General features: G+C 42.7%; 1 protein-coding gene across 4 annotated transcripts in view; it reads left to right on the plus strand.

The window, feature by feature from the left end:
* Nucleotides 1–21,340, plus strand: part of INPP5A (inositol polyphosphate-5-phosphatase A) — a 235,039-nt gene that overhangs the window by 20,001 nt on the left and 193,698 nt on the right. The window lies entirely within an intron of this gene.

Below are 21,340 nucleotides of genomic sequence, written 5' to 3' on the forward strand. Positions count from 1 at the left end.
TGCTGCTGCCCAGAAAAATATTGTTTGGGGATTAGTAATGGGCAAACTCCATGGTGGTCTTTTAGTAAGCAATTGGAAAAATTATATAGCCAGGTTCAATTGCATGGTTATTTTTCTCATGCCCAAGTTAACTCTTTCCCAGTAATCGACTTAACACACTTTTTAGATCTTGTCTGTGGGCGTTTAAAGGCTTCACGCACTTTGTTTTTCAAGACATCAATCTTGAATGACTTGGGCTGCTTATTTTTAATCACAGTGAAGTAGTTTTGTTAAGTGTTACAGCTGAACACCTCGACTGTTCCTGGTCTCTTAATCTATGCAAGCCTTTAAGTGGGCTTTAGAAACTCATCTGTTCTGTGTTGCTTTTTTCTTAAAGGGTTTTAATTGCTGTGGTTTTCAAAATTGCCGATCTGTCGGAAGGCTTTATGCTAACTTACATGCATAATCAGGAGAATTTCAGTAAGCTGCTGTTTTCTTGTACTGTGTGCTGAGATTAGTTTGGTGACTTTCTTCTTTTTTAAAAAAATGTATTTTGTATTGTGTTAAGTAAACCACCTTGGGAAGGCTAGGCCCTAAGAAATTACCTAAAAGTTACATTTATAAATAAAATAAATAAAAACAGTCTAGCTGCCAAGAAATAGGAAAAATGATTGCAGTGTCCTCCATGCATCTGCTTTTGCAAGCTCTTCATTTCACTGGGATTTGTGCAAGAGATTTGGGCAACTCAGTTCAAACTGGTTTAAGCAAGGAATAGGGAACATGTGATCCCTGGACTGCAGCTCCCATCAGCTCTGACCATTGGACATAGTGATTAGGGCTGATGGGAGTTGAAGTCCAACAGCTGGAGGACCATGAGTTCCCCACACCTGGTTTAAGGCCAGAGTAGCTATTAAGAGGGCAGTCCCTTTGTATGTTTCCTCAGCAGTATGTGTCTTTGTTTCTAATGGAGCCTACTCTCAGGTAGACGCCTAGAATCCTAGAATTGTAGAGTTGGAAAGGGACCACAGGGGCCATCTAGTCCAACCCCCTGCAATGCAGGAATCTTTTTGCTCAGTGTGGGGCTTGATTGAACCCACAACCCTGGGATTAAGAGTCTCATGCAATTTAACAACAGGCAAATAGTAAAATGCACATCCGGCAGCTTCCAAGGATATACTTCATGCTGGTCTGTACACAAGTGTGTGCAATGCATGTCTGCAAAATAAATTGAAACCTCTCTTAGAGCCAGGCTTACAGACAGGCCAGGTCCATCAAAAATTGGCCACTGAGCAATCCTTTTCACATCCTCCTGGGCCATCTTTCTACTTACTAAACGCAGCACATTTCCCCCAGCCACTATTCTGTAACAACGGATCATCTTGTTGGAAGCTTCAGCACTGTTTCAGAAATCATCATTTGGCCGCTGATGACCAAATAATAAGGGTTTATGTTGGGGAGGAGGCTATGTTCTCCCACGAGTTACCATTCAATCCCAGATATCTTTCCACAGAAGTAAATCCCATGGAGTTCAGTGAGGCTTACCGCCTCACTGAAGTAGGCAATAGGATTGCAGCTCTAGTCTCTTTACTAGCGAAGAACAAACCCTGTTTTGCCAAGAGGATTATGAGCAGCCAGATTTGTCTTCCATGTTTATATGTCTTTGCTGTGGGGCAGGAGGACTGCCCACTGTCTCACAAACTTCAGAATACTGCATATGAAAGAGTCTTGTCGGATGCACTTCAAAGAATTGCAGCCGTGCTGGCAACTCGAAAACGGGGCTGACCAATGTAAACATTGTCATCAAATTTTTCCAAGAGTGTAGATTATATCTGTAAGACGTTTGCTTTCTTGGATCTGGAAGTAGAAAAGTCAAATCACATTACACAATGGTGAATAGACTTTCAATAATATTTGATTTGAAGTGCAACCCAAAACGTGCTTGGACTTACTTCTAGGCACAGGGATTATATGGTTGGTCTGCTGAATCCACCTAAACAGCCGCTCCTTGAATAAAAGGAGGATGCTGATTTCATGGCGATCTTAGTTCCTGTTGGCTAAGAATTCATCCCCTTGGCTTTACTCAAAGGCGCATTACCTACAGTGCCACTGCAAGTGTTGTTGTCATCAAACACGGTTGCTATGTGACACCAGGTTCACATTGCAATGGCAATGGAGGCAATAGTAAATAGTGTGGTAACTTTTGCTGTCAACAGTGTGTCTCTCATTAGAGAGTCTGGATGAGCCTCGTGGTTCTTTGCATAAGTTAACCACTGCAACGTGGCTCCCTGGATGCGTCAAATCTAATTTTTTTGTTTGTTTTCTGTGGCAGCCACGTCATGCTAGCGGTGTATCAGCGGCATTGGACCTGATTCATACGTTGAGCAGGTTGTTGTGTAATGCAGACCTCTAGGGTTTCAACACCTCAGCTGTGCCTATGTGGGAAACATTTGTCATGAAATGACTCCTTTTAATAGCCCTCCTGCCTGTGCAAAGTGGGACTCTCTTACCCTTCTCTCTGTCATGCTAGCACTGCATGTCTGGTGGGACTTGCTTGTTTGAGAGTACCCTGTGCATATTTCAGGCCCTCTGCTTGAATTGGCTCCTTGAGAATTTATATCTATGCCGATCACTCACTTTCCAAGATGAGTAGTCTATAAATATGGTACTTGGTGTTTCTTATATTTGGTATTTTGGCTTTGTTTCTTGTGCGTAGTGACAGAAAGTCGGTGATGAATAGATTTGTTGCCTGCTTTTTCACCCTTAACCAATAACAATCATAGAAACCCAATTTAAGAATCCTTCAAATGGTGGGCGCACAGCCATCCGCTCAGCATGAAGGCAGCGCATAGCACCATTCAGCAGCACCCGAAAGCAGAAAAGTGTAATGCACGCTCTGCGTGGGGCTACCCTTAAAGGCAGTTGAGAGGCTGCAGCGGCTCCTAAAATCCTGAGTGCTTCTAAGGCAGGCATAGGCAAACTCGGCCCTCCAGATGTTTTGGAACTACAACTCTCACCATTCCTAGCTAACAGGACCAGTGGTCAGGGATGATGGGAATTGTAGTCCCAAAACATCTGGAGGGCCGAGTTTGCCTATGCCTGGTCTAAGGCATTCATGTAACACCAGTTCTGATAGATATGCACTGCATTGAATCCAATTCAAGGTGTTAATGTTAGTCATAATCAACTTGGAGCTCAAATGCTTGAGGAAGGGCCTCCCGCTATAACAACCTGACAGAGCATTAAGAGATAAAGGACAGGCTCTTCTTGTCATCTCACTGCTGGGAGAAGCACATTGTGGACCATATCCTTCTCTGTGGTGGCACCTCAGTTGTGGAATTCCTTCCCACTTGAGGTACAAATGGTGCCGTCGTTGTTTATTTTTTTAGTGCCAGATAGGAGCATATATAGGAGCACAGGTCTTTGTGGGGAGAGGAGACTGATTTTCCAGTTATAAAATAGCTGTTTTCTGTTGTTATAGTTATGGCATCATGTTTTAATTGATGATTTAAGTGTTGTGGATTTTGTATATATATAGTGTTACCTTTATAACTGCTATTTTGAGAGTGTGTTTGTGGTTTGGTTTGTTTTTTTATCATGTGACACCGGGACCAGGAACTGATTTGTTTAATGTAAATAAAACAGGTAGATAGAAGGACAACCTATTAAAAACAAAAAGTGACCATAATTGCTCTATAGTTGTCAAAAGTCAACCCATGGGAAGAAAGGAGTTTGTGCAAGATGACCTATAAAATCATGGATTTAGCTGCACCCTCTACAATGAATTGAGATTTATCAGAGTTTGAAAATGTGCAATTAATTATTTTACAAGTGAAATGGACCTTCCTTCCTTCCTTCCTTCCTTTTTAAGAATGACATGGAAAGCTCCAGTGATTCAGATAGGGTGGCCAGCTTCAGGGAAATGAATGGATGGCAACTTCCCTTTATTCTCCCAAGGAGAAACTGAGTCTATATCTGTAGTAAAGGGATGGGGAACTTGTGGCTCTCCAGATGTTGTTGGACTTCACTTCCCATCATCCTTGCCCATTGGCCATGGCTGGCTGGGGCTGATGAGAGGTTCAAGGTCCCTGTCTGATGTAGAGGGTTCACTTATGGAAATGCAGCCTTACTGATGTATGGGATAATTCAGTGCACTTCTGGCTGCTTGTGACTCTTAGCGAACTATGCATCGTTGTCATCATTAGCTTATAAAGCCTTCCTTAAATGTTGACTATCTGAAGGAGTTGTTCATGGTTGTACTAAGTATATTGCCTTCTCTTGTGGATTTTAGCTATAAAGTGGTACCTAAGCTTTCTGAGATAGGGTGTAGCGTGCAACTGTAAGCATTGGTCCAAATTGTTATGGTGGCTGAAGGTCGTGTTGTTAAATTAGCTTTCTAGTCTGTGTAGGTCCTTTCTTTTGAAATACAAAGTTGTTCCCAAGTTCTGGAACAATTGGCAGCCTAACAGTTCTCACATTGAGCCTCTGTAAGTTATTTTTGCTGTGGGTGTATTTATGAAATGTCACATGTTGGGCCTCTTTCAGAATTATTTGGTTTGGTCTGAGATCAAGTTTAATTCTGAACTAATGGCGAAAAAGGCTTCAACAAATGTAGTTTCTTTTTTTTAAAAAAGATCCTCTTTTGTGCAGATAAAAAACCCACTAAGGTATGTGTTGATTTTCTTTTCAATAACAAAATGTCGGCTTCTAACAACAATACACAAATGTATTTACTTTAATGCTACAGATATCTGTAATAGCAGGTGGAAAGGTCAAATGGAACTAAGTAAATATTGGTATATTGAATTAACAAAATAACCAGCATTTCTCATTTTCTTTAGTTATATCTTCTTATGGATTTGGGATTAAGATTTAGAAGTTGACCCTTCCTAAGAGTGATGCATGTCTACTCAGCAGTATGTTCGAGTGACATAATAATAATAATAATAATAATAATAATAATAATAATAATAATAATAATAGTTAATAATTTATTATTTGTACCCCGCCCATCTGTCTGGGTTTGCCCAGCCACTCTGGGCGGCTTCCAACAAAGATTAAAAATGCATTAATGGGCCTTACTGCCATGTAAATGGGTATAAGGCTGCAATAGAAGCCAAGAATCTAGGAGTTAATTTAGGAGCAGTGTTCGAAACTTCCATTGTTCTAGGCCAGGGATCAGCAAAAGTTTTCAGCAGGGGGCCGGTCCACTGTCCCTCAGACCTTGTAGTGGGCCGGAGTAGATTTTTTTTGTGGGGGGGGGGGAATGAACTAATTCCTATGCCCCACAAATAACCCAGAGATGCATTTTAAATAAAAGCACACATTCTACTCATGTAAAAACACCAGGTGTTGTTGTTTAGTCGTTTAGTCATGTCCGACTCATCGTGACCCCATGGACCAGAGCATGCCAGGCACTCCTGTCTTCCACTGCCTCCCGCAGTCTGGTCAAACTCATGCTGGTAGCTTCGAGAACACTGTCCAACCATCTCGTCCTCTGTTGTCCCCTTCTCCTTGTGCCCTCCATCTTTCCCAACATCAGGGTGTTTTCCAGGGAGTCTTGTCATGAGGTGGCCAAAATATTGGAGTCTCAGCCCACAAATAACCCGGAGATGCATTTTAAATAAAATCACACATTCCAATGTAAAAACAGATAATTCCCAGACCGTCTGCGGGCCTACGCATGCATTAGGGGATCTTTTTTGAATTTTAATACTGCATGGAAGTCACCTTGTGAGGTTAGCTACCTTTAACCAGGCAGGGGGCATTCTCGGTGGTGGTGCCTGCCCTGTGGAACGCCCTCCCATCAGATGTCAAGAAAATAAACAACTAACTGACTTTTAGAAGGCAGCCCTCTTTAGGGAAGTTTTTAATGTCTGATGGTTTATTGTGCTTTTAATTCTGTTGGGAGCCGCCCAGAGTGGCTATGGAAACCCAGCCAGGTGAGTGGGGTAATCATCATCATCATCATCATCATCATCAAAAACAAAAAAGGTTATAAATATTCTAAATAAATCGCAGCACAGAAGAGCAACTGAGATCTTCCCTTTAATGCTAGGACCACTAAAATTCCAAGTATGTGATCACCTGGAAACCCAACAGGGGAAATCCTATGCTTTCTTACTCAGAAATAAGTTCCACTATGTTCAATGGCATTTACCATACCCAAATGTAAGTCTAAATGCTGGAATCTAGGAAAGCTGAGTTATTTCCAGCCCTACATAACACAAGTTTGACCTGGGCTCCCATCTAGAAGTTTGACCTGGGCTCCTTGAAAACTGAAATGACTTTTCTCTCCTGCAATCCAGGCAGAAGTAGTTTATTGGGTGGTGGCTCTTACCTGAGCTCCCTTCCTTGGCACCACTTTGCGAGAGAAAAGGGGGAAGCTGTGAGGCTACGGCGATTTCAGCAAGGTTTGCCAATCCTGTGCCCGTCTAATCTGTATGTTTGCACTACACAAATCTCACTCCTCCCAGTAACCCAAAGTTATGCCCCCGGGGCCCAGGGACGTGCTACTGCTCCACTCACTGCTATTGCATGGATAGCAGGCCTGAATAACCATTTCAGAATTCCAATAAAACATGGAAAAAACTGCTCTCGGACCATGCAAATAATGCAGAGCAAACAGGACCAATGCTATAAGGTATAAGGCTTCCTAGGTTCCTTGCAACTTAAGGCATTTGTGTACGGCCAGTGCAACTGCTTAGTTATGGGCAGCCGTACTCCTTAGCTCGGACTTCAGCCCGCACCCGTCACTCAAGCAGTACTTGTGGGAGCTCATGCCCGCACTCTAGCAAAAAAAGAGCTGCTACTGCTATTCAGGCTTGGGGATCTGCAGAGACACTCTCCTGTCCCAGGAGTTTCAGATGTCAGTTTGAAACACTGCAGCAACCATTGCTGTACCTGGGCTTTCTACTCCAGACTCCTGCTGATCACTGAAGCAAAGGAAAGCAAGCTCTTGCCTCTCTCCTTAGAGCTCATGTCCACTGAGCTTATTCCCTCAGCAGTAATCCTAGAATGAAGGTACCGAGACGGTGTCGGGCTTGCCTTACATTTTAATAGGAGTGAAGCTGTATGTATGGAGCACACAGAAAGCTGCCTTATGAATTGCTTAACCCAGACAGTTGGTCCAGCTAATCCCCGCATCACAGTCTCTATGAGATGGAGTTCAGAGTTTTGGCATTGCTTCTAGATGCTCAGCTGGCAGCTGTGGCTGGAATGTTTTTGCCGCAATGACACATGCCTCAGCCACCTTTCCGTGTGGCACAGGTCTCATGTGGGACAGATACTTGGGCATCAGTGATTTCCACAAGCATGAACCGTGTGGTGCATTGTGCACAGTTCAAACAAGGTGCACATCTGTCCTTGACTGTGGGGAAAGTTATAGCTGTGCGCATATTTCAGTTAACATTGAAGCTCTGTCCACACACAATGTTTTTCACTATCTCCCCACTCCTGCTGGCACTGAAATCTATAGGATTTACCGTATTTTTCGCTCTATAACACGCACCCAACCATAACACGCATGTAGATTTTAGAGGAGGAAAACAAGAAAAAAAATATTCTAAACAAAACAGTGGATGTATGATTTTTGTGGTTCATGCTGTGGCCACTGACATGTGATCTGACAGTGAGTTTGGAGTAGCCCAATGCAAAAATCCTGAGGATCCATGTGGATCTGCGCTTTGTAACCACATTTTAAGTGGGGAGGGAAGGAAAAAACTCAAGGAACAAGGAGAAGGATGCTGCTAATAATGCAGAAGAGGGGTTTAAGGGGAGAAGAAGCACGCGTGGGGTGGGTGGAGAAGGATGCTGCTAATAGTGAAGAAGAGGGGTATAAGGGGAGAAGGCTCCTCTCCTCTCCCACTTTGCTCCTTTAAAGCAAGCAAGCTCTGCTTTTCTCCCTCCTCCCCGCTCATCCCCGGCTTAGCGAGCTGAAAAACTTTGCTGCTATTTAGCGAGCTGAGTGGGGAGGAGAGAGGGACAGAGAGCCTGCTTGCTTTAAAGGAACCAACCGGACAGGAGCTGCTTACACTCGTGTAAGCGGCTCCTCTCCTCTCCCGCTTTGCTCCTTTAAAGAAGCAGGCTCTCTGTCTCTCTCTCCCTACTCAGTGGCTCTTCTCCCGCTTTGCTGTTTCAAAGTGAGCCACGGAGGAGGGAAGGAAGGGGAACCATGGATCCTTTGCTCACGACTGCAGCAGATCCCACCCCCCCCGCCACCCGTAGGCATTCCCTCCATAACACGCACAGACATTTCCCCTTACTTTCTAGGAGGAAAAAAGTGAGTGTTATGGTGCAAAAAATACGGTAAGTGCTTAATTCGGCTTGATCAGCTCCAAATCCTTGATTGGCTTCAATTGAGCCTAAACGTGTTTCATCTGCATTTACTTGCATAAGGAAGAGGAAGCAGGAGGAAGCAGGAGGAAGGGAGGAAAATATATTTAAACCTGGCTATTAAGAGATATCCTGTTTTTAATAAGGCACTCTATATTCTTCTTTTCCACAAGGAAGTGCATTTCATAAAGTAACATTTTAAAACTGTACTGGAACTAGACTTTTCCCATTAAGGAAATTTCCAAACTAAATCTAAAACTACTCTTCTGATAGCACCAAATCCCCTCCCTCCCTAAACAGTGCTAGAAACCGAGATATGAAAGTGAGGAGCTAAATGGTGCCTTAAACCTAGGTCATGGGCACAACAACAGAATGTCTAGGCACACTTTATTTTGATAACAAGAATATTAAGCTGAAAGTGAATGAACTGCAGCTAAAATATTATGTTCATTTTTCACATGCTCTAGTCCTTCCCCTGCCCACCCCCCTAATATTTTTAAGAGGGTCTCTTCTCCAGTCTTCAGAGATGAGCTTGAAGTGGGGAGGCAGGAAAAAGTTCTCCTTTCTTTCCGCTCTGCAGTTTTAATCTGACATCTTAGGCGCAGTACTGCGTCCAGAACTCAGAAACTGCTCACGCTAATGAAATTCCCTGTCACAAAATGCGCCGAGAACATGGGTAGGCAAACTAAGGCCCAGGGGCCGGATCCTGCCCAGTCGCCTTCTAAATCCGGCCCGCGGATGCTCAGGGAATCAGCGTGTTTTTACATGAGTAGAATGTGTCCTTTTATTTAAAATGCATCTCTGGGTTATTTGTGGGGCATAGGAATTCATTCATCCCTCCCCCCCAAAAAAAATAGTCTGGCCCCCCACAAGGTCTGAGGGACAGTGGACTGGCCCCCTGCTGAAAAAGTTTGCTGACCCCTGGGGATGACCAGATATAGAGACAAAGACTTCTTGAATGTTTGTCTCATTCCTGTTTCACTTTGACGAGTTCTTACTTTGCCAGTGTTTAGTTCCTTTTAATTTCAGCCGCGGGTCTCTGGAAGTGTAATTCATTGAAGATCATCAGCTGAGTGATGCATAGGAGCGATTGGGACTGATGGCTGTGCCATGGATTTGCTTTTGTGCAGTGTGGGAGTTCAGGACTCAGAAGTGAACAGTCAGTCACAAGTGGATCACACACAAACTGTTTTTTTAAGAGCCTTCATTAGGTGGCTATTCACTGTGCCTCCAGTGATTGGGCTGCTAATTTTATGTTTGGTTGTGAGAAGAGTGTACTTCTCAGGGTAAGTGAATGAACAGGCTCAGTTTGTAATAAGTGGGAGTGCAGTAAAATAATTCTGTAATGTGTAGTTTGAGATCAACATATTGGGAGCAAACCCTATTAGGCTGCCAGATGAAAACTTCTAAACCGAAGGTTATTTGGAGCTCTCTTCTTTGGTTTGTGAGACAGGAGAGTTGAATGGAAGCATTTTAAAATAAGAAGTGCTTCTTTAAAATAAAGAGTACATTATACTAATTTGTGGTCATTGCAATAGCTTTAGGACTGGAGGGAATGGGGAGCTATTCTTACTTTAGAAAATTAAGCCAACTCCACAGCTAGCACATTTCAGTATCCAAGACTGAAAAACAAACAAATGTCAGAGCAAGTGCACATGCTCCCTGTAAAATACTGTGATATCAAAAAAATACTGAGTCTCCACTGGAATGTACAAATCTTTCACTTTGGCATTATTCCAGCAGGAGCCTTTGGGGTTTCATATTCACTGCCGTTTTCCAGCAAAGCTTACACCATCTGACATGGTACATAATTGTTTTTTTAGCTTTTGTTGACTAATATTTCCTTCCTTGCCAATCTATATTTAGCGTTTAAATACACTCACTGTTGCATGCAAGTAAACAGTGCTGTCTTTTTCCATTGGAAGGAAACATCTTTCCATATGGATAAGAGCAAATGCCTGAGCAGGGTTTCCTGGGGAAACTGATATTCCCTCTAACCAGACAGTTGCTTTGAACTTCAGAGCAATATTAAGAAAAGATGCCCCCCGCCCTTGTGTAAACAGAGAAGTCTAACCGTAGTTTCTTTATTCTCCTCTGTACTACTGCTAAAAAATTTTTGTTAGGGGTGTGTGTGTCGTATTTTAAGCTGTAGTAAAGTTCTGGACGGTAGTAGTAGTAAAGTTAGGGTGGCGCTGTGGGTAAAACCTCAGCGCCTAGGACTTGCCGATCGCATGGTCGGCGGTGCGCTCCCGTTGCTCGGTCCCAGCGCCTGCCAACCTAGCAGTTCGAAAGCACCCCCGGGTGCAAGTAGATAAATAGGGACCGCTTACTAGCGGGAAGGTAAACGGCGTTTCCGTGTGCGGCTCTGGCTCGCCAGAGCAGCTTCGTCACGCTGGCCACGTGACCCGGAAGTGTCTGCGGACAGCGCTGGCTCCTGGCCTATAGAGTGAGATGACAACCCCAGAGTCTGTCAAGACTGGCCCGTACGGGCAGGGGTACCTTTACCTTTACCTAAAGTTCTGGAAAAGATGTGAAAGGATTTCACTTTTCTTATCATGCCCATATCTACCAAAATGTGAAATCGGGCCACATGTCCCTGGATGTGAATGCCCTGCTTTCTAGAACGATTGATTGATTGATTGATTGGATTTCTTGGCCACCTTTCGCCATAAGCTCCCAGGGTGGGTTGCAACAATATAATCCTATAATTCTAAGAGCAAAGCAAGCAAGTAAAACAGATCCGAACAAAAAGAGAATAGCAAAGGTAGAGAAAAGAGAGGTTGATCCCACAAAAATCGACTCGCCACAGTCGCCAAAGGTGTCTCTTCAGCATAGAGAAGCTGTACAATAATTATGCTAGATGCACCTCTCAGCGAGGGGTAGCTACACAAATTAGGGGCTGCCACAGAGAAAGCCCTGTCATGGGCTGCAGTTCCTTTGGTGGAACTCCTAAGATAGCCCACCACTAGTGCTGCAGCTACTTTTTGACCCCTGTCAGCTCTTTAGGTTTGGACGCCATATTGTGCAAAATGACTTGAAGGAGGAAATCAGGCTCTGTGTTTCAAAATGGCTGCAAGCATGGCAGCCCCTGTAGGAAATGCTGAATAACATGTGTGCTTGACGTAGCTCGTGCCTGCATACATCTCCTGTCCTGTTGGTTGGTGTTTATTGTGGTAACATGTGCAGAAGGCAAATAATTATTTACCAGCCTGCTGGCCTTTGCTGTTCTACTGAACCATAGCAATACATTTTACAAACATTGACTATGGTTAACTTGCCTGATCTCTTTTTGCAGCCATTCCATCACACAATGACTGTTCTCAGTTATGCTTTGAGAAGAGATCAGTGTGAAGGAGAGATGAGTTTAGTGAATACATTTAGCGTGGGTATATCACATGAGGGCAATAAAACTTCATGCTGAATGATCCTTTCTAGAACAGTTTGCTGCTTAGGGGAGGGAATCCCTTTTTTAAAAAAATGTCAGACGGCTCAAAGGAGTCCATTAACAAGCCATCTATTATTTGATATAAAGTACATTGCAAATTTGATTACAGTGCTTAAGTTTAAATTAACAATTCATAGTTGCACTATAATAAAGTGGCTCCAATTCAAACATAGCAATGGCGGTTTTAAGGGAGGGAAGCCTCAGGGTTTCATACTTGCTCCTCTGTGCTGGCTGTTCTCCCCCAGCCTATCACCATCTTAATGATGCTTAAGGGCAGGCTTCCTCAAACTTGGCCCTCCAGATGTTTTTTGCCTACAAGTCCCATTATCCCTAGCTAGCAGGACCAGTGGTCTGGGATGATGGGAATTGTAGTCCTAAAACATCTGGAGGGCCAAGTTTGCCTATGCCTGGTTTAAGGACCACTCCCTGCCTCAGTCACTGAGGTTTTGCAGGGAGTCACTGTTCATGGTCCCTCATGGCTCATACTCATTGGCTCACATCCACCAGGAGCTATGCATTCAGTATTGTGGGACCAATCTGGCTGTGAGATCAGGTAGGCCCCCTCCTTGTTGAAGACTTTTGAAACAAAACAATCACCAGACGTGTTTAGTAAGCTTTGCTGATTTTATGGCTAATCTCAATAGATTTTATTCTTCACTGTATACCACTTAGAACCTACACTGTTAAATAAATTGTTGAAAGAAATAAAAATATTACAGAGGTATAACACAGAAATCAGGAGGAAAAAGGTGGAGGTTAACTGGCACTCTTCAACCACCACAGCTTGCCATGCTTGGACAGACAATTTGTGGGGGGACTCCTCCCAAGTCTGTTTCATCTCTGACCTTAAATGTGCATGTAGTCTACCTCCCTTTCCCCTGTCAAAGGTTTCTCTGGACTTGGGAGTGCAGCCCCTGTTTTCACGGCAACCAGACCATTCCTCCCTTTCTCTTCTGGTCCAGAGACACAGTGGATTTGTAGCTGCCATCCAGACAACAAGACCATTGCTACCCATATCTCTCATTTGATGGGATTTTCTGGTGCTCCTTCTTGTAGGTGATGGCCTGTCAGGTGAGGGCTGTGGAGCACCACGGTTCCTTATATTTAGGGGTGACTTCTGGACCACTGTCATAAACTGATGTTCATGCTAGCTGTTGCTTCCTCTTAACCATGGATTGTCAACCAGCTTCAAACCTTGTTATGATAGAAACTTGGCTTAGTATTAATAAATGTTAAAGTTGGGGCAGACGTAGGCTTGGGTGGCAAGTTACCATCGCCATCTTGCTGCAGGTACATGGGTCTTGCTGTGGTCCCAACAATGGACACAAATGCCTGAGTCAGGGCAGAAGAGCCCCTGCTATTGCTTACAAAATGGATTCTACATAAAGCTACTCTGGTGTAGCCACGGAGCCACAATAATGCCCTCACCTTCACCATGCAGCAGCCATTTGCATGTAGCAAGGGAATCTGGACCATCTATTTGCTTTCTATGGGTTCCTCTGCTGATGTTGAGGACTCCTCCTCTTTGCCTGCCCACCAAGTTGGAGGAGAAGGAGATCATGCTTCAACGCTGCTATCCGTAAGCATGCTTCACTTGGAAGTGAATTAGTTTTGAAATCAATGTGGCTTCCATCCAAGCAAATGTGTGTTTGGCTGGAGTATTAAAATGGCTTGAGTTCAAATGTTTTGGCTTTTAACTGGCTTGTGGATTGAGGGCCATGTCTGTTATACGCCTTGTTAAATTGGGACATGACCTTTAAAAAATGTAATAAGCTGACTTTGTTTTCGGCCCAGTCCTCCAAGTTAACTTGCATACCCGCTGGTCATTGCAGCATTCCGTTTTACAGATGCAGTTTATACTTGCGCCGTTTCCCAAGAAAAGTCTTCTGTTGATGTTAGTGCTCCAAGGATCCTGCCCTTTAGTGTGTGCCCTACCTTTTCTCCCTGGGCTTATCTCCCTTATCTCTGCCGTTTAGCTGTTTGTGCCTTAGGTGTGGCTGTGGTGGTTTCTTCTCCATCTTTGAACTTGGCCCTTGGCTTTTCTTGTTCCCTTTAATTTTCTTTCTGCGTTGGCATTCCTTCAGCTTTGCTCTCTCTTAGGCAGTGCTATTTATTTTAATTTTTTTGCTCGGAAAAGAGGTGCCAGAACTCACCATGAACACCTTCCTTGTTGTCTTAGAATGGCAATGGTGCCCATCTGAGAGGTTCCGGCAATTACAGCTGGAAAAAGCCCTGCTCTTAGGGTCACGTTAATCAGCAAGGCCCCGTCTTCTTATTACAAATCCATGAAGACACTGTCTGTGTGGGTGGGATCATTTGGAAAGCCACAACAACCTGATTGGGTCCTTCGGTTGCTGGGGTAATTCTGGCCAATGGGGTTGAGAGAATTGGCAGCTGGGGGACCTATTTCTACCGCTGCACGTTGCGTCAAGCTTCCTTTTAGCGCCTCGTGCATTGCATCACCCACCCACCCATCCACCCTCCCTATATTTAGGGTTCATTATGACCTTGCTATGCTGTTGTGGGTCATCTGCTTTGGAGGCAGGGGCCCAGTAGGAATTTTCCCATTTGGCTGGTGCCACTTGGGTTTCGCCTGCTGCGTAGCAAATTGTCACAACTTTGTAAGGCTTGGCGGTTAGGCATTGGTTCAAGGTGTGGTGAGGGGAGGTTGTCACACCTGTCCCTCCCAATTTGTGATAGGGTATTCCGTTAAAGGAATCCAGGTGCTCGCCATGCTTTTATCCGATCCACTTCCAGGGGTTAGGGCCACGCCAGAGCACCTGGGAGCATTTTGGGGTGAGGTTGCATCTGTGGTAGGACCAATGCTCCTGCAGTATGTTTACCCTTACTGACTTCTGCCAGTGGCCAGTTGTCAGTTTCCCTGCCAGTGGTGTAGGTGCAAGTACCGGTAGTCGAACCAATGCCTAAGCAAACAACTCACATTCTGTAATCAATAAAGTTGTGGCCAAAATTATGCCAATAACCTTAAGTTAATATTGGTGTCAACTGTGTCTTTCTTTGGGAGGTCTTGGGGGTCTTCACGCGCAACCAGTCCAAGTTTCAATGTTTCCCTCATGGTTTATAGCAGGGTCTGAACCCAGGATTATGGTTAAGGTCTCTCATTCTTAGCCACGACCTGTAATCATCAGTCCAACTTTGAGTCATGGATGAGGCTGTTTTGGCTACATAAGGATCTACTTTTGTAGAATGAGTTTGTGGTTAGGAAATAGGATCCTGATAGAGAACTCTGCTGTGACTGTGGTGCCCACCTCCTGGGAAAGATATGTCTTGGCCTTCTTCGTGCCTCTATTGTTTCAGCAAACCATATTGGTTTTTGTAATGTTTTCCTCTGTAAGAATTTAATCCACTGTTCTTGGTGGTGTGATGGTATTTTATCGCCATTGTGTGTACTGCCTTGAGTGTATTAAGTAAAGGATCGATATAAATTATAGAGGGGAAGGTGGGGTGTTTTTTGTTTGGTTTGTTGTTTTCAAAAAGCTCTGCAATATTTAATCTTTCTATTTGTCTTTCTGCTGTGAAACTTTGTTCCATAAATCAGGGCCTAACCTAGGAACTTGAATGCTCTATTTCTTCTGTTTTGACAATTTAATTGTGCATACTGGAGGTGTATTTAACATTTCTAAATGCTAGGATCAAACTCTGAACCATTAGCCTCTTATAAGCATAATTTTAAAGATATCCAGATGGTAGTGCTGTATCTCTAGGTGTTAAAATTTTCAGATTTCTTCGTCCGGTATTAAATGTGCACAGTCTTTTTTTAAGACAAGAAAGCATAGTAGCAACAGATTGCTAAGGACTTACATTTAAAAGATGGCAGAAATAGCAGATGTACTGGACCTGCCAGTTTTACCACATTGAAAGGCTAATATCTTACAGACCTTCAAAACTGAGAAACAGAACAATCAAGTAATGTACTGCACCATCCTACACATTCTACTCAGAAGTCCCATTGAATTCAGTGGGGTTTAACCTCAGGCAAATGGGTATAGGAATGTATCCTAATTCTCTCAGTGTTAAAACTTGAGCAGAATGAAAGGGAATCACTGGTTGGGGAAGATGTTTTGGAACTAGATTTGGTAACTTTTCATTAAGATGTTTTGAGTGGGAGCTATGGAAGATATATTTTGGCATGTATTGTTCTTCAGTGAACTTTGGTTGGAGTCTTGTTAAATTTGTTCTCTGGATACGTTTTCTGTAAAAGAAATTTTCAAAAGGAATTTGTATCCTTTCTGCATCTGTCTATCCTTAAATAGGAAGATATATCTTGTCCTTGGTCTTGTCTGCGGGCAGGCAGTTGAACTGAATACTCCTTTGGGTTCTTCCCAACGCTATTATATTACATGTGAGCAAGAATGTGAAATACTAAGCGGGCGGTATTGCCATTTAAACCTTGCAATTTTAATGATTTGCTTTGTCAGGTTATCAATCCTTTTAAGGTTTCTGGCATGAAATAGCCAGCCAAAGTACTCTCAAGTCTTGATCTTTCTAGTGCTTATGTATTGCATGATTTCCCAACCAATTCTATTTCACTGCCCATTTACTTTAAATCAGAAAGCAAAATTCTGATATCAAAGCCTCTAATTACTATATATTAGCTCTCCTTTTTTAATATAAAAGGTGCTCCTGGAGAGAGTATGAGGGTTCCTGTCAATATGCAAGACAACTCCCAGGTACAGCCTATTTTGTTCACTCCATTGTCAGGGAAAGTCCTGTCTGATCTAACACTGACTCATTTAAAATTCAGTAAAACGCAGCCCTTTGTAAAAGCTAATGGCGACTTAGGATACTTAAAGGTGGGGACTTTCAGTCTCCGCAACTGAGCCACAGGACTGAGCTGCTGTGCTCATTAGGCCTGACACTCTGGCAAGTCCATACCAATCTTGTTATTAGTAATAAAGAGTTAACTCCAATTTGCACAGTGTGATTTACTGCTTGCTCCCTCCTGACAGTCAGGGATGATTGGAGTTGTAGTCAAACATCTGGAGCCACACAATTCACATCCCTGTCTCAAGAAAATGTTATTTTAACCACGAAAAGGAGTGTTTACATACAGAGCCTCAAGTGTGCATCGTTCAAAGGGTTACCATTCGTTTTGCTAATATTACAAACATGCCTTGTATTTGTATGCAACTTTCTTCATAAAGCAATTTTAGGGAAACTTAAAAGGGGTCAGTAAACTTTACCCCCTCTTCGCTTCTGTATTCTAGTTGCTGGTATTATTTCAGCTTTGTCTAAAAATATATAGTTTTGCTGGGCATGTGAGTGTTGAGAAGTTAAGAAATTAGCTGTGTGTTGTGAAGCATTCTTTGTTTCAGTACTTGGCAGCTCATGTCGTATCCATGTGCTTGCAGGCCTATTGCTTTATGTTCCTGACCAATATTATAAGCACTCCAAATTTAAACACACACACACTTGCATAAAATGAGCTAGCATTGGTAGGACTCAGAATTTCAGGAAAAGGTCGAAATAGTGTTTAGTTGAAATGAGAGGTGGTGAACTGTGCACATATCCTGTTATTTTAAGAGAGATTCTACATACTTTTGCAGTTCTAAAAAAGAAGCTAGCAGGGACAATGGAGTGGGGGGAGCAACTGGCTGTTCAAGATATGTGTAGTACTGTGTAGAAAAAAGCAAATAAAAGAACCAAAATATTTCTGTTGACTGTGTAAGACAGAAGTAGCTCGGGTGTGTGCGCAACAAATGTGGCCCACCAGTCCCTCCCTATCAGGCCCTCAGGATCATCAGTTGGCAACCTTCTCAGGCCGTACCCCTCACTAGTCCTTCTCTGTGCCCTCTTTTATTTGGCTGGAATGTGTCCTTGAACTGCAATACAGTACAGGTTGCGGCCATTTTGTGCGAGGGTTCCTTTCCTGGCCACCGCACAAGTCAGCGAAACACACATAAAACTGTTATGCCCCCACCCCTCTTCCACCCTCTTCTGGGTCCAAAAGGACCTTTGTAATGCCATACCTCCCTGCAATGGTGGAGGATGTGCTGTACTTCGCAGCAGCAGAGGACTTTGCTGCACCTCCCTGTGGTGGCAGAGGGTCCCGCCAAACATCTGGGTCACTTAGACACTATGAAGTTGCCGAGTAAATACCAGCTTCATATCAGCAATGTGCTTAGTTCTAGTTAATTCATAGAGGACCATAGAGTAAGCAGTCCTGCCAAAAGCCCTTGTTCTTTTTGTTTTCCATCATGTAACTGACCAAGAAGGATGTTTAGGCTGGTTGCTACAAGCCCGGACTTTGTGTCTTTAGCAAGCCACCTTTGTGCTTTTATACAAATAATTTAGAAACTTTGAAATTAAGTTGCACAGCCTCTCCTTTCTTGCTGCTTTATGGAAAAGCACATGAATCTCACCTTTGAAGAGTTTGTAAGTAAATCATTTTTAACTTCCCAAATGCATGGTTTCTTTTTCTTGCTAAGGGAAGTAAGGGGAACTTGGGGGGGGGGACGACTTAAAAGGTATAACAGCCTTTGGAAGAAATTTTAAAAAGTCTAACAGGCTATATTTCCATGCTTTACTTTGCTGGATGTTTTGTGATTTCAAATTTCTGGTGGGGCTTTACCAAAAAATACTTGCCCCATACCTTGATCTAGGCATCCAAGGAATTCTCGTTTTATTCATTTAAACTAATTACAACCAAACATTAAAAATACCAACAGAAGCACTTTGGGGCTCCCCACATCGAGTTGATCTTGCTTTACTTTTGTCATCCAAAGTTGCCCTGAGGCACCTCAAGATTCAGAATTCTTCCAAATCCAATACATTCAAACCACGAGAAAAAGACAGAATGCTCTCTCCTATTGGCTCTGAAGGGTGTGTATATGTAAGAAGTCAAATAAGGATCTGAAATAGGAGAGGGTGACTTTTTTTCCTGGTAAAATTCTTCATGTGTGCTTGTATCAGCTGCCTTATTTGGCAGTTGGGAGGAACTAGCATCGATTGCAGGGTGTTATTTTCACCATGCCCACAGAGAAATACTCCCATACGTTTGCATTAAGTGAAATTTGATTATTTTTTATTTTTATTCAATATTCCACTGTTGGTCATTAAAAATTACCAGAGGGCTGGCTACATATATAAAATTGGTAATGAAATGTTAATAAAATCTGCTGTACATAGTGTAAAATCCATATCCAATACACAATACTCAAGAAAGCAGGCCCACTCTTAATTCCGAAGTGCCTGGCAGAATATATATATATATTTAATCTGGTGGTGTAAACTGCAAACAGTGTTGGTACCAGCCTGGCCTTGGGTGGGGACAAGGAATTGTTCCATAACATGGGCTCTGCTGTCAAGAAGGCCCCATTATATGTTCTGTAAACTAAGTCTTCGTTTGTTGACGGAATAACTAAATGGTTTTCCTTGAGTATGACGGATTTCTAAAGAATACAGACAACTACCTCTCTGATGTCAGGGACTGGCTGACCAATGGAAATACCACCTTGGTTTTCCAGGAAGTTCAACCAGGATCTCTTTACAGAGATGAAGTGACCTTTGACTCAGTGTGTTGTTTCAAAAACTATCGGGAAGCCTTTTAGAACCAGCAAGTTCATTTTCTATGTAGATCTGACATTGAAGCCGTTGTTTGTTCCACAATATCGTCTTCCTGCTGCCATCTGGTGAACAAATTCAGTGAAGGCAGCTGGTGATTTATTTATTCACTTTTATTATATTTTATATCGACAGCAAATAACTGATAGTTTAAATGTGGGAAGAAGTTTCCACATATTTTAAAATGGGAACTAAACTCTTATTTTATTCAAATACCACCAGCTGTGATCTGTTCAAATGTCATCACTTGTCAACATGTCCCAGTGGACAGAGATTTTGGAGGGTTTTTGGATTTGCCCACTTCAACCACTTTAACTACTTAATTGCCTCCATTTCCATCTTCAAAATTGAATGCACTATTCTGTTTCACATAGTGGCTCTGAAGACGAACAGGTTCAAATATATTCTACTCAGAATTGCTATATAAATGCTATATGAAAGTATAAAGGTTGGCATACATTTATTTGATTGAAGACAGGATCGAGAGGAAAAATTGTAATGTCGTTTTGTATATTCTTTTAAGCATCATAGGAATGTGTGTTGCCTAATAGCCAAAACTTTGATTCACTCATATGTGCCCAAATACAGTAAGCCTTGCAGAATGTTTCACAATCTCTGTCACATTTAGTGATTAGTTTTGTATCCAGCATTCAGAGGTTGTTCCTGTTTCCACTCACGGCTTCCTTTGTGTTTTGACATAATCTCTGCTGCCTTCTAATACAAATTAGTTTATAGAAGACCCATGGAGTGACGTCCAAGACTGTGCTTTGCAGTTGCCATGTTTGTGCCTTACTTAAAAGGGCAAGGCCTCGTAGCAGAGCTCATGAGCTCCAACTCCATACAGTGGTATCTTGGTTCTCAATCTGTTCCGGAAGTCGGTTCCAAAACCAAAGCATTCCAAAACCAAGGCATGCTTTCCCATAGAAAGTAATGCAAAATGGATTAATCCGTTCCAGACTTTTAAAAAGTACCCCTAAAACAGCAATTTAACATGTATTTTACTATCTAGTGAGACCACTGATCCATAAAACGAAAGGAATATTCAATGTACTGTACTATAAAATAAATAAGACAGTATTATAGTTGATAAAAAATTTTTAAAAAAATTAATCTTACCTGCACTGATAATAGTCGTTGTTTGGATGGGGGGCTTTTATCCATTTCTGCAGTCACACAATCAATCAATCAATCAATCAATCAGTAGCTGAACTGGGTTCCACACAGTCACAAAAACAAATTAACCGAAAAAGCCTAAAAAACAAAAACGCAAAATACCGGTAAATAGCAAAAACAAAAGCGCCAAACTTAATCCGTTCCAGAAGTCTGTTTGACTTCCGAAATGTTCAAAAACCAAGGCGCAGCTTCTGATTGGTGCAGGTGCCCCGGAAACAATAGCCAGCAACCGCATCGGACGTTCAGCTTCCAAAAAACGTTCAAAAACCAAAACACTTACTTCCGTGTTTTTGGCATTTGAGAACCAAGATACCACTGTATTCTGTTTCACAACCACATAACTTAATGGCAGCAGTAAAGCTGATAGGATGGTGAAGTGCCCTTTTGCTCTGGAATTCTTAGGCTCGGTCTACCTGGAAAGGGGAACCTTTTCAGACTGATGGCTGCATTCCATTCTGGGCAACGTTCTGGAGGCCACATTTATAATGAAGGCTGGACTGCAAGCGAAAGTGTTAATTTTCCCTCTGCACAGTAAACTAGCTGTAACCCACCCCCAGCATTCTCCACCCAGGAAAGCAAGAAGCACAATCAAAGTTCAAGGGTATATTCCAGCTGGGCAAAAACCCTCTCATTTTCAACTAACCACAGTTCCCATTATGTTTGAACCCAGACAAGCTGCGGTTAGTAATAACTATGGTTTGCCGAAAGGTCGAACCTTGGTTAAAGATCCTGGCTTGTTTTCAGTTAACCGGTTAATGTTAATAATCATAGTTTCAAGTTCAGAAGCAACACTAAAATGTGGTTAAGTTGAAAACAGAAGTGAAAGCT

The sequence above is a fragment of the Podarcis vaucheri genome (genome assembly GCF_965113315.1).
Source record: "Podarcis vaucheri genome assembly, chromosome: 5".
In the NCBI taxonomy this organism is placed as follows: Eukaryota; Metazoa; Chordata; class Lepidosauria; order Squamata; family Lacertidae; genus Podarcis; species Podarcis vaucheri.